Here is a 12,236-nt window from a genome sequence, read left to right on the forward strand (position 1 = left end):
CATGTCTCTGGGCAGGGGTGGAAGATGGTCCTGGAGGTCCTGGTCTAGGCTTCGGGTCCTAGAGATGCAGCTCCCGGTACCGAGAAACACACAGAGACCAAGGGATAGAGTCACAGGGAAATGCAGAGACCAAGGAAGACAGAAAAAGACAGAGAGACAGATGGGCCACAAAACAGACAGAGTTACAGAGAGAGAGACAGAAAGGGAGAGACAAAGTGGGGGAATAATGAGAGACACCCTGAGAGAGAGAGACCAGACCATCTGAATGAGACACCACGAAAGGCAGATAGAGGTGGATTCCAACTAAGAGAGACTGAGAGAGAGAGAGACACACACACATATAGACAGACAAAGATGGCATGGCCAACAGAGGACAAGAGAGGAAGTTGTGAATGGTCTAAATGCCACTGAAGTGGACACTTTAAAATGGTTAAAATGGTGAACTTTATGCTATTGTGACTTTTACCACAATAAAAAGAGAAACAGAGAGAAGATGGCAAAGAGAGACAGACAGAGATGGAAGGACAGAATTCCCAGACTGTGACTTTCTCAGGGGCTGACTGGCCTTTGGGATGCTAAGATAGTGGTGGAGAGGTGACTGGGGGCTTGGGTTCCCTGTACTAGGGTCCAGGCCTGCAGGGCCCTGGATTGAGGGCCAGTCCCCCTTTCCCATGCTGCTCCGGGGCAGAAGGTTTGCCCTGGGCTGGCAGTCCTGGAGTTTGCTTGTGTTTCGGGGATGGGCTTTTGAGCCCTCAGCCAGGACCTGGGAGATAGCCCCTTGCCAACTGCTTGCTCCGAGAAGGGCCTCTTACTAGTCATAGGCTCCTAGTCAGACCATGGGATACCCCATTCTGCCTCAACTGTGGGGATGACAGTCGCAGTAATTAATGGTTCAGTTTACATTTGGCAGAGTGTTCACCACCTGTTGGGGTCTGTGCTGTGGGTATGACACCGAGTTCTCCTTGGCTCCCCGTCACCGGTTGGGGTTAACCCATTCAAAAATGAGGAAGCTGGACTCACAGAGTTCAAGGGTTTTGGCTGAGGTCATATAGGGGTCACAGGCAGCTAGCTGTATGAGCTGAGGAAAAGGACAAACTTAGATTGCCCCAAAGCCGGGGGCTAGGAACCATCTGCCCAGGGACCTGTAGTAGCTCTGTGGGGCACCAGCAGGTCAGGTGGGATGGGGGAGCCCCCCAGGGTAAGAAGCAAGGGGGATGGAGAGGCCTGCCCTCTGTCACACGGCCTGTCCCTTGGCAGTGTGGTACGCAGACCCCTCAGGCCCTCCCAACGTGCCCAGGGTTGTTGAGCCCATCTTCCAAGTGGGGACACTGAGGCCCAGGCTGGCCGAGGTGGCAGGCTCACAGCCCCTGAGGCTGAAGGCAGCCGCGCGGGACCTGGAACTGAGTTTAGACTGGGCGGGGCACGAGGGGTGCTGGACGGGCGGGGTGCTCGGGGCTCCGCAGCGGACGCACTGGGCGTCGGTTCGCACAGCTCGGCTTGCAGCTAGAGGCGCGAGCCCGACGCCGTCCCCGGCCCGCGGCGAGACCCCGCCCCGGAGGCGGAGGCAGGGGAGGGGGCCCGGGGAGGGCTGGGGCCGCCCCTCCGCGCCTCCGCCCCGCCCCGCCCCGCGCCGCGCACAGCCGGGGCTCGGGGCTCGCGGCTCTCGACGCGCGACGGCCCGGCGGACTGACGGACAGGCGGCCGGACGTGTGGAGCGCCCCGCGGTGAGTGCGCGCCGACTCCTTTCCCGCGCGGGGTCCCCACCTTCCCTCCCGCGGCGCGCCCCTCCCGGGCCGCCGTCGCCGAGGTCGGCTTGGGGGCCCTCGGAAGCCCCGACGGTTCGGCAGCCCCGCGGATGCGCGCCCCGAGCCTCGGGGTGCCCACACCCCCGCCCCGCCGCGGGCTCGCCCTCCCGGCCCAGGTCCCATTGGACGGATGCGGGCACTGAGGCCGGCAACGGGGAGCGGGGGCCTTCGGGGTCCGCAGACAGGTCCCCCCACCCGCCAGGTCGAGCGCCCCCCACCCCCAGTGCCGCCGCCCCCTCCCCCCTCTGCATCCAACCGGTCACCCCCCCCAGCCTTGCTCCACTCCTTCTCTACGCCCCCCTCCCCCTCTCGCGCTGCCTCTCAGCTCCCTCCGTCGGGCACCACCCCCACCGTCAAGCTCAAATCCTCAGTTCCCCCCTCCCGTCACACTGCCACACACACACTCACACCAGTAGCCCAAAGAAATTCCTGCACGGTCTGCCTGGGCGCACCCGCCATCGCGTCCCCCCATTCCCCCATCCCCCCAGTTGCAAAGTCCCATGCTCAGGGCACCCCCCCATCTCTCACACACATGCTTGGGCTTCCCACACTCGTCTCCCACACACGTCCCTTTTGCACACCCGTGCCTCACCCACAGGCGTGTTCCATACAGGCACGCCTCTCTCAAACAGTTGTGTCTGTGTTGCACGCGTGTGCCTCTCTGACACGCATGCATGTCTGCCACACGTGTGTCTATCACACATGCATCTCTGTCTCACATGTGTCACACACGTGTCTCTCGCGTAGCTGGAGTAACAGTGCCTCACACACTGAGTCTTGCACACAGAGTCACATACACCAACCATAGAGTCCCGTGCACCCCTGACCCTCCACCTCCATGGCCATAGCCCTCCCTGCTCTCCTGAGCTTGCTGGGAGCCAGAGGAGGGCTGGGGGGAAGGCTCTTGGCTGAGGCTCTCTTACCGTTAGGACTGGGAGGCTGTGGGAGCACAGGGAGGGGCCTTCAGGGCTGGGCCTGACTCTGCCAGCACCCCCACTCCTCACCACCTCCTGCATCCCCTCCCCTTCCCCCACCCTACTCTCCCAAGCAGGGGTGTCCTTTCTCTGCGAGATGACCAGCACTGTTACAAGGTGACTGCACTTGGACTGGTCCAAAGCTGGTGTGAGCCAGCAGGTGTCACTATGACAGGCCAGAAAAAGAAAAAGAAAAAAAAAAAAGATTTGGGTGCTGGTCATTCCGCAGAGCCCCTTGAATAAGGGGACTGGTTTAGGCCCCTCCCAGAGCAAGCCCCTAAGAGCTCGCCTGGCTAGCATTCCTAGCTGAATGGTTGGGGCTCTCAGCCTCACCTTCCTCACATGCAAATGAGGGTGAAAATCCCCACCAGGAGGAGGGAGGGACCAGTAACTGTTGCTCCCTCAACTTCCGCCCTCCCTGCCTGTATCCAGAGCTGTGAGGTGGGGGAAGTGGGCAGGGGATGGGTGAAATCAAAGAATCTTACTCTGGCTGTGCAAACCTACCAACCTCGGCTTTGACCGGCTCTATGTGTTTTGCTTGGCTCTTACCATGTCGTTATTATTTTTAAATATTGCATTAGCTGCCGGCATTTGCAAATCGGCAGGTTTCACATAAAAGTCCGGATTTCCATCTTTTACTTGCAAAATCACAAGGTCTGGCAGCTCAGGGTCCACATTCCCCCTGTGGTGCCCACTGGCTAGTGCTGCCTGCCTGCTGCCCCTGGGGGATGGGACAGGAGCACCATTTGGCCATAGTGCCCACCAGGGACTCAGCTCCAGCCTGGCCTGCATAAGCCTCTGCGTTGGCTGTACCCACTATATCAACTGGGCTGTTTTTGCTGCATTGCCCACCCTGAAGGGGCCTAGGCTAGTTCCCTCTCCCATGACTGGGAAAGACTTGAGTGAGTCTCATACCTCTTCGGAGCACTTAAGGGGCATACCAGGGGCCTGGACCACAAGCCATCTTTGTGATAATGGAAGGTGCTGTTTGCTGGGCTGTGGGGGACAGTGGCCTGGGAGCCCCATGGGAGGAAGGCAGTGATCTCAGAGCCAGGTCTTGACCATCACATTTCTTCCCAGATCCCGTCAATGATTCTGCAAGGTCACGTTCTTACCTTATTTGACAGATGGGGAAACTGAGGCTCAGAGTTTTCTAGCAAGCAAATGGTAGAGCTGAAATTTCAACCTAGATTTTTCTGACCCTAAAGCCAAGCTCCTTGCCCTGCCCCCTCCCCCCCCCCCCCCCCGATGAATCCACGAGAGAAGGGACTTGGTTTCATCAGCCCTGGGCAAATTCCCTGAGCCAGGTCCACGCCTGACATACAGTGGGTACTTAATAAATGCTTGTGGAATGACCAGGGAAGCAAAGCTGCATTCTCTGCAGGGGTCAGGGTAGAGCTAAATTCAGGACCTAAAGTGAAGAAGATTTCGTGCAGCCTAACCAACTGAGCCACTCAGGCGCCCGATTTCGTGTAGCCTAAATGACCACCCAGGTTCCTTTTTTTTTTTTTTAAGATTTTATTTATTTATTTTTATTTATTTTTAAAAGATTTTATTTATTTATTTGACAGAGAGAGACACAGTGAGAGAGGGAACACAAGCAGGGGGAGGGGGAGAGGGAGAAGCAGGCTTCCCGCCGAGCAGGGAGGCCGATATGGGGCTTGATCCCAGGACCCTGGGATCATGACGTGAGCCAAAGGCAGGTGCTTAACGACTGAGCCACCCAGGCACCCCTAGGATTTTATTTATTTTTAAGTAATCTCTACACTCAATATGGGGGCTCGAACTCACAACCCTGAGATCAGGAGTCGCACGCTCCACCAGCCGAGCCAGCCATTAAAAGGTACCTCTAGGTTCCTTTTCATCAGCCTGAAAGCTCAGCACAGTTTCCTTCTCTAGTCTTGACAGTCATATTAACTGTGACCCCGTGACCACCAGGGTAAAGACTGCTGAGTCTCAAGTCTGTCTGGCCTCAGGAGCATCACAGTGTGCCTTGTTGGATATCAGGTTTCATATTGGCCTTGAATTTGGGGGCTCTGGGTGTGAGGATTTTCCCCATAAGCCCCTGGTCAGCCTTGGTGGCGAAGATGCCTTACAAGGAGGGACGCAGGTGGAGACAGGCTCCCAGCTCCCATTCCCTTGGGGTGGCCTCTCCATGGGTGGCACAGGGTGGGGCAGTTGCTGCATTATTTTAAGTCCCAGCTTCTGTGACTCTTTGCTCTCTCTTGTGAGTACCCTTATATAGCTAATGTAAGTGAAGTACCCCCCGGGATGTGCAGCCTCCTGGAAGTTTGTTGACTGACTGAATGAGGGCCAGCCCTTCCAGAGTGACTGGGGATGGTGGGCAGCCCTGACCTCTTCCTCGTGCTTCTTGGGGGTTTTCTTTCCTGCTGGGGAGGAAGGTGCTGGGCTGTGCAAGGTGGTGCAGAGGGCCTGTCCATCCCTTCTTTGGGCCTCAATCTTCCCTTCTGTAAAGTGGATACTCTGTTCTTGAGCTTTCCAGGGCTCATGATCCTGAAGTGGGGAGGGGAAGATGGAATCCTGGGGGCTGCTGTCCGGGAGGCAGCGGGTATAGCCCCATTCCCAGGCTTCTGAGCTCTGAGGGGCCTCCACCAGCTGAAGGCCTTGGCCTGGCGTGCAGTTCCAGCTCGCGACAGGATTCTGAGTTCTGTGCTCCCACGGTCCCATGAGCTCTGTGAGGGCTGGCAGGAATAATTCTATCAGGCGGGAGCTGCTGTAGGAGCTTGGCTCTCCTGGGCTGAGTGTGGGAATCACATCTTAGGTGAGGCACCATCCAGGTAAGGACTCGGGCGGGGGCGGGGCAATGCAGACACTGTCTTTGCTCCCATGCAGTCTATATTCTAGTTAGAGGGGTGAGGTGGGGTGATTCAGGTGACAGAGAAATGAATTGTGTTTATTTCAGATGCTGTAAAGGAGTTTAAGTCAGCAAGACAACCAAATCCAGGGGGGCAGAGAGGGTCCTTTGAGGAGGGGATTTCTGAGCTGAGACCAGAGTGGTGAGGGAGAATGCCAAGCAGGGGGCACAGCTAGTGCAAAGGGCCTGAGGTGGTACCCCGCTTGCTGTGTGTGAGGAATGGAAAAGGAGGAAGCTGGAGTGAGTCAGGGAGGGGAGAGAGGGTCCCGAGGAAGTGAAGGAGGGGCAGCGCAGAGAGTTTGAAAGCTACTGAAAAGTTTTGATGGAAGGAGCAAGGAGATCGGATTTCTGTTTTAAGACACCCTCTCGAGTAAGATCAGGAGGCTTATGCCAGGCCCCATGCTGGGGTGCTGTTCTCACCCTTGAGAAGCCACAGGCAGAGGGCGGAGACGACTGTGGGCAGACGTTTGAGACCCAGGGTAACAGATGTTGGCATGGCCTCATCGTGGAATATTATGCAGCTGTAAAAAGAGGATGTTCTCTGTGGAAAGGTCTTTCAAGCTCTATGAAGAGAAGAAAACAAGGTGCCGAATGGCTTGTAAACCATGCCACCTTTTGTGTCCAGTAAGAAATCCAATTTCCCGTTGGCTTGTGTGAGCATAAACAAGGCCTGGGAGGAAACATGAGGAACAAGTTTCCATGCTTACCTGTGGTCACCTGGGGGTGGGCTGGGGTGGGCAGGTGGGGGACAAGGGTGCAAGGGTGAGGTGACATGTCCCACTCTGTACCTTTTTTACATTTGCTGCTTTTTGAACCATGTGACTGCATTGCCTGTTCAAAACATTAAATTAAAAAGCAGTTGGGCAGTTGGTGGGTGACTGTTCATTTGTGAGTTTTAAGTGGAAGTGTTTAAGGATGGTTTTTAAATTCCCTGCTTCACTGACCTTGTTGTTGAACGGACTGACTTCTTCCTGGCATGGTACACTAAAGTTTCCACTGTGATTAAATTAGGTGGTAACAAAGTCACTTTTTGCAAAGTTTGGCAAATGGACAAAAGAAAAAACCCACCCTTTCTCTCTCTCCGCATTTCTTACCCCCTTTTCTTGTGGGTGTATTTCCTTCTGGTGATTTGACTGCTGGCTCTTCCTGGCGTGGGCACCACAGCACTTACAATTCTGTCCTGACACTGTTTCCCCAGTCAGCCCTCCCAGCTGGTTGGGAGACTAGCTGCAGGTCCAGAGCCGGGGGCAGTTGGGAGCAGGAAATCCCCGCTTTGGCATCTGATAAAGTTCCGATTCACAGCTCTGCCACTCGCAGGCTGTGCTCCCATCAGGCCAGTGACTTACTCCTCTGAGCCTCAGTTTCTTTATCTGTAAAATGGGTGTTCTACTTCTGTTAGGGTTAACGGAAGGAGGAAATGAGATCACACGTTCCTTCATTCAACAGCTATTTATTGAGCATCTACTGGGTCCTGGACACTGTTCTGAGTGCTGGGCATAAGACAGTGACCAAGACAATATCCCCTGCCCCCACGGAGCCTGCTTTCTGGCGGGAGACACAGACAGGAGACCTATGGGTGCTCACTGTGATGTCCCGTGCTGGCTGTGTGTGTAACGAAGAGATGGCAAAGCTGGTCCGAGACTGGGAGTTGGGTGGGGATGTTTTAGGTTCAGCACCTAAGTGGAGGTGTCAGTGGAACAGACACCTGGGTGGAGTAGGGCTGTTCAGGCAGGGGTCACAGCAGGTGCTAATGACCGAAATCAGGACCTCCATGAGCAAGGAGGGCCATTGGAGGGTGGGCCACATCTGGGGGCCACAGGAGGGCTGTCGTTTTTATTCTGGGTGCCATACAGATTCAGTTCAGGGAGGGGCCAGCTCTGATTGAGATTTTCAAGTCCCCGCACACCTGAGCTGCTGGGGGAGAGCCGCTGGGGCCTGGAACTGGGCATTATGAGGCAGAGAGGAGTAGTGGAGTTGTGAACTTCCTCTGGGAGGGTTAAGAACCATGGCTGAGCATTGCTGGGAACAGCCAGGGAGAGGCTTGTGGAGTCAGGGTTCCTGGACAGTGGCTCCCTGGACGTCCATGCCAGGGATGTGTACCCAAGGTTTTGGGGTGTTCACAGTAGCCTCTGGTGTGGGATGGCCTGTTGTCCCTCCCATGCCAACTTGAGGGCCCCAGGGATGCACATAGGCAGTTCTGACCTGCTTCGGTCAGGGCTGTCCTGAAGGAGAGCAGAGGTCATGACAGCCAGGGAAGAATCTAGCCGAGTCTGGGGGTGGTCAGGGAGGGCTTCCTGGAGGAGGTGATACAGGCACTGTGATATGAAGGTAAAAAGGTGAGGGAGACACAAGAACAGGAGAAAACCCAGTTTCTCTTGGAGAGGTGGGTTGGAGGAGAGGTGGGAAGTAAGCGTATGCTGGTGGACTGAACCCTGACAATGGAGCACCTCAAATCCTGGTCCGTGAACTGGAGGTGGGCAGTCGTGGGGCATTTCTTAGAAGAGGATGCACACGGCCAGAGGGTTAAGAGGGTCCCTCTGGCAGTCCTGGCATGAGGGTGGGGCTGGAGGGGGTGAGATGTTAGGTGGGAGGCTTGTGAGAGTGACAGGGCAGGGACACTGAGGCTCCGGGAGGGGCCTGCCTGCCTGAGGTCACACGACAAGCTTGGAGGAAGAACCGGAGCGGTAGCCAGGTCTGTCCACTTCCAGGTCCTGCTCCGGATGGGCTGCCCCTTGATTACGGGCACCACTGGCACGCACACACACACTGCTAATTCACCTCCACCGGTCTGGTCCCTTCCCGGGGCCCCTCTCGGGTCAAGCCCTGCGTCATTTTGCACCATTGTCCTCATGTTTATTGGAATTTGGAAGCATTGCAAAAATGCCTCTGTCTTCTCATATATGGAGATTGTTACAAAGAAAGTGCTGGTTTGGGGAAAGGTTATTTCCTTCCTTGAGGGTGGGGAAGCTAGCTTTTCTGGTGGGGGGGATGCTGCATTGTAGGCCAGAGTGACCCCACCCGGGTCACAGCGTTGGTGAGGAAGTGGTGCTGCCTGCTTGCCCCGGGCTGGGAGACTTGGCCTGGCCAGGAGTGTGGGGGGCAGCGAGCACCCATGTTCCAGGGGAGTGGGGTGGCCACCTCTGGCCACTGGAGGCCTTTTTGGCTGTAGGCAGGCCTTCACCTGCTAGGGCTTCAATCTTTCAATTTCCTTATTGCAACCTGGGGACAGCCCTCCTGGCTCTGCTACTGTTTGATGGCCAGGAATGGCCTGAAATGTGGGAAGAGGGCCTGGCCTGTGGAGTGCCCGTAGGGTGAGGACCCAGCCAGGCCAGGGAAGCCTGGAGGGCACTGGCACGCCTGCCTGGCCTGAGTCCTGTGAGCCTGGATGATGAGGGCTTTGTGTCCCAGCCTCAGCTTCTCCATCTGTAAAGTGGGCTTGGTGGTAGTGGCCTGCCCGGTAGGGTTGGTGTGCAGACTGCCGGGGAGCCCCAAGCACAGCTTTTGGCAGCTCCCCAGTGCTTTGCTAATGCATGCTAGCTAGGTTCTTTGAGCGTCATGACCTCACTCTCCTGTCCTTCTCTGTTCTCTCTCTCATCATTGAGATGCATCGTCTGTGTAGGGGCCAGCCCTTGGCCTTGTGGTCAGGACACACCAGTTTTTTTTTTTTTTTTTTTTTTTAGATTATTTATTTACTCGAGAGAGAGCAGAGAGAGAGAGAGCACAAGCAGGGAGAACAGCAGGCAGAGGGAGAAGCAGGCTCCCCACTGAGCAGGGAGCCTGATGCAGGACTCGATCCCAGGACCCCAGGATCATGACCCGAGCTGAAGGCAGACGCACAACTGACTGAGTCACCCGGGCGCCCCAGGACACACTGGTTCTTGATAAGCTTCCCAGAGTTCTTCTTTCCCCAGCCTGGGTCTCCCATCTTAGCCCTGAATTCCCAGCTGTGTCTTTGGTCACTAAGTGAGCGTTAGGTGATCCAGAAAGTTTGGTTCTTCTCCATGACTCCTCACAACGAAAGCACAACATTAAAAACATTCTGGTAGAGAACCCTCAGGATCCCTGAGAACACCTCCCCAGCCCCCAGTGAGTCTGGGGCCTTTTGTCTGAGCCAGAGGGAGCCAGAGAAGAGTTATGAGCAGGAGAGTGCAGCCTGCTGGGGAATGAGTGGGACAGGCAGAGTGGGGCAGGACCTCTGTGGATCAGGGCCAGCTCGGGTGGCCTTGACACATGCCAGCCCCTCAAAGGCAACCACACTGTACCCTCCTTGACACCCAGCACTCACAGGCATGTGCATGCACGCACAAGTACACACACACACACACACACACACACACAGACTTAAGGCCACAGCTCTTCCCTTTGGTTTCCGTGTCAACCCCCTGGTCCTCGGGAGCTGAGAGGTTGGCCGTCCTTGTGGTGGTTTGGTGCTGGTTGAGCATCTCAGTGTTCTTTATCTGGTCCCCTGGCATGTCCTCAGGGCAGAATAATTCCAAATGTTGTCTGACCATGGGCACCTCAGGGTCTCTGGCTGCTGGTCCCTGATTATGGGGCTGATTGAGGCAGGCCCCATAGGGGGCCTTATGTCCTTTCTTGGGAAAAAGCCAGTGGGTATCAGCTTCCTCTTCTGATAAAGTAATGATTAGCATAACACCATCACATTTTCCGCTAGACCTCCCGACCTCCCGTGCCTTTACATTATACATAGTATATTAAAAAAAAAAAAAACCCTTCCCTGTTTTACTTGTACTTATTTAAAAGGAGATCTTCTGTCACAGCTGTAGACAAAAATCAGACTTGCCCTAAATCAGCAATACCCATGAAAATAAAGATTAACAATGGCCAAGTGGGGCTTTGAACCCTTGTGACTTCTGTTCCCTGGCTCAGCCCTGAACAATGGGACTTGCCCTCTCTTTGCTACAAAGGTTGGCAAATGGCAGAGAGATGTGCAAGGCACACCAGTGTTCCACAGAGCGTTCTCTGTGATCCTGAGTGGTGGAAAGAGACTAGGAGGGGGATAATTACTCCCACGGGCCTCTGTTGTTTTTGCCTTGTCCCTGAGATCTGAGCTCACCCTGCATGGTCCTCTCTAGCTCCACTTGGGCAGACCCTTCTGGCTGGTCATCCCACACTTCCCATCTTCTTGGGACCACCCTTCCCACATTTTTGGGCCCTCATTGGCATGTTTCCTTTTGGCCAGGGCTGTTAACAGGAGGTTGCAGCCCCTCCAGCAGAGATGTCTGCTCTGAAGCCAAGTCCCTCGTTCTCAGGCTGGGGGTTTGGGGCATTCTCTGAGGCATCCAGTGGCCTGGGGTCCATGCCAGGGGGTCATGGGCTGGGGCCTTAGGACCAGGGCTCCAGCTCTGAGGAAAGAAGTTGATGGTACCTGGCAAGGTGAGGCTGGGCCCAGTCACCGGATGACATGGGGAATCTAGGCCGTCTAGATGGGAAAGTGCCTTTTAAGCTGTGAAGTATGGTGAGCAGAGATCACTAATGATTCGTCTCATGGGTAATACCAATCACAGTCATGATAATGGCCGGTCGGGCCCTTAATTAGCCACATGCCCCAGCATGAGGAAAAGTTTGCCCTAGTGCTCCTATTTCTGTCACCCTTCGTAACTTGTTTTCTCGAACTGAATGGCTGACCTTACACCCTGACGAGTGAGAGAGACTCATGTAATGGAGCACTGGCCATGGAAAGGATATGGTGACGTCAGTTGCCTGAGCCTGAAATGCCCCACTGTGACCCCAAGGCAGGACATGCCTGGGCCAGGTATGCCCCTTGGAATGGCTGTGGCTTCCTGTGTGTGGGGTGGGGGGTCTCATGGGGATGGTAGGGCCTCAGCATAGGGCGTGGTAGCCCACCCACAATGATTTCCCCTGCTCCGGGCTTCAGATGGGGCCTGTCCGAGGGGTGGGTGGTTTCTCCTTCATGTGGGCTTCGCTTGAGGCCATTCAGGCGAAGCAGGGGGCTCCACTGCATCATCAGGGGAGACTAGGCCCCGCTGGTTCCAGAGAAAGCTACAGCGAGGGTCTCTGATGCCGCCAAGCCTGCCTCACACCTCATCTTTACTTTGTCTCTGCTTTTCTCTGTGAGCGCTGCGATTTTCTCAAAATGACTTAAATGTGGCTGCCCTCAGCTTGGAGGCCTCCTGGCTCACAGTCTCTTCCCCCAGAGATGCTCTGTATGTTCTTTTAGGTCCAGTTCAGAATCCTGGGGAAGAGCTCTGATTGGCCCAGCATGGGTCAATGGGCTGTGGCCGGGGGCGGCGTTGTGATAGTGACAGGGCTCTGTGGGCTGGCTCCAGCCGGTCCCTGAAAATGGGCCCTGCGTGAAGCAGACTAGTGCTGCAGGAGGTGCCTGCTGCCGGGACCGAGTTTACGAACTCCAGAGACCAACATTCTTGGAGTTGAGTCAGCAACCGACACAACACGGTTGCTACTCTTACTTTCATCACAAGTGTCAGGATTATTTTGATCATAGGTGAAAGAAAGTGTAACTTCAGCAAAAAAGTCATGGAACAAAAAAGTACAGGGTGAAGTTTCAGGCTTGGCTGTATCCAGGGGCTCTAGAGATGCCCT

This window comes from Eumetopias jubatus, unplaced genomic scaffold, assembly GCF_037043125.1.
Source record: "Eumetopias jubatus isolate StellerSeaLion01/CBP00866 unplaced genomic scaffold, mEumJub1_p1.0 scaffold_1, whole genome shotgun sequence".
Classification (NCBI taxonomy): domain Eukaryota; kingdom Metazoa; phylum Chordata; class Mammalia; order Carnivora; family Otariidae; genus Eumetopias; species Eumetopias jubatus.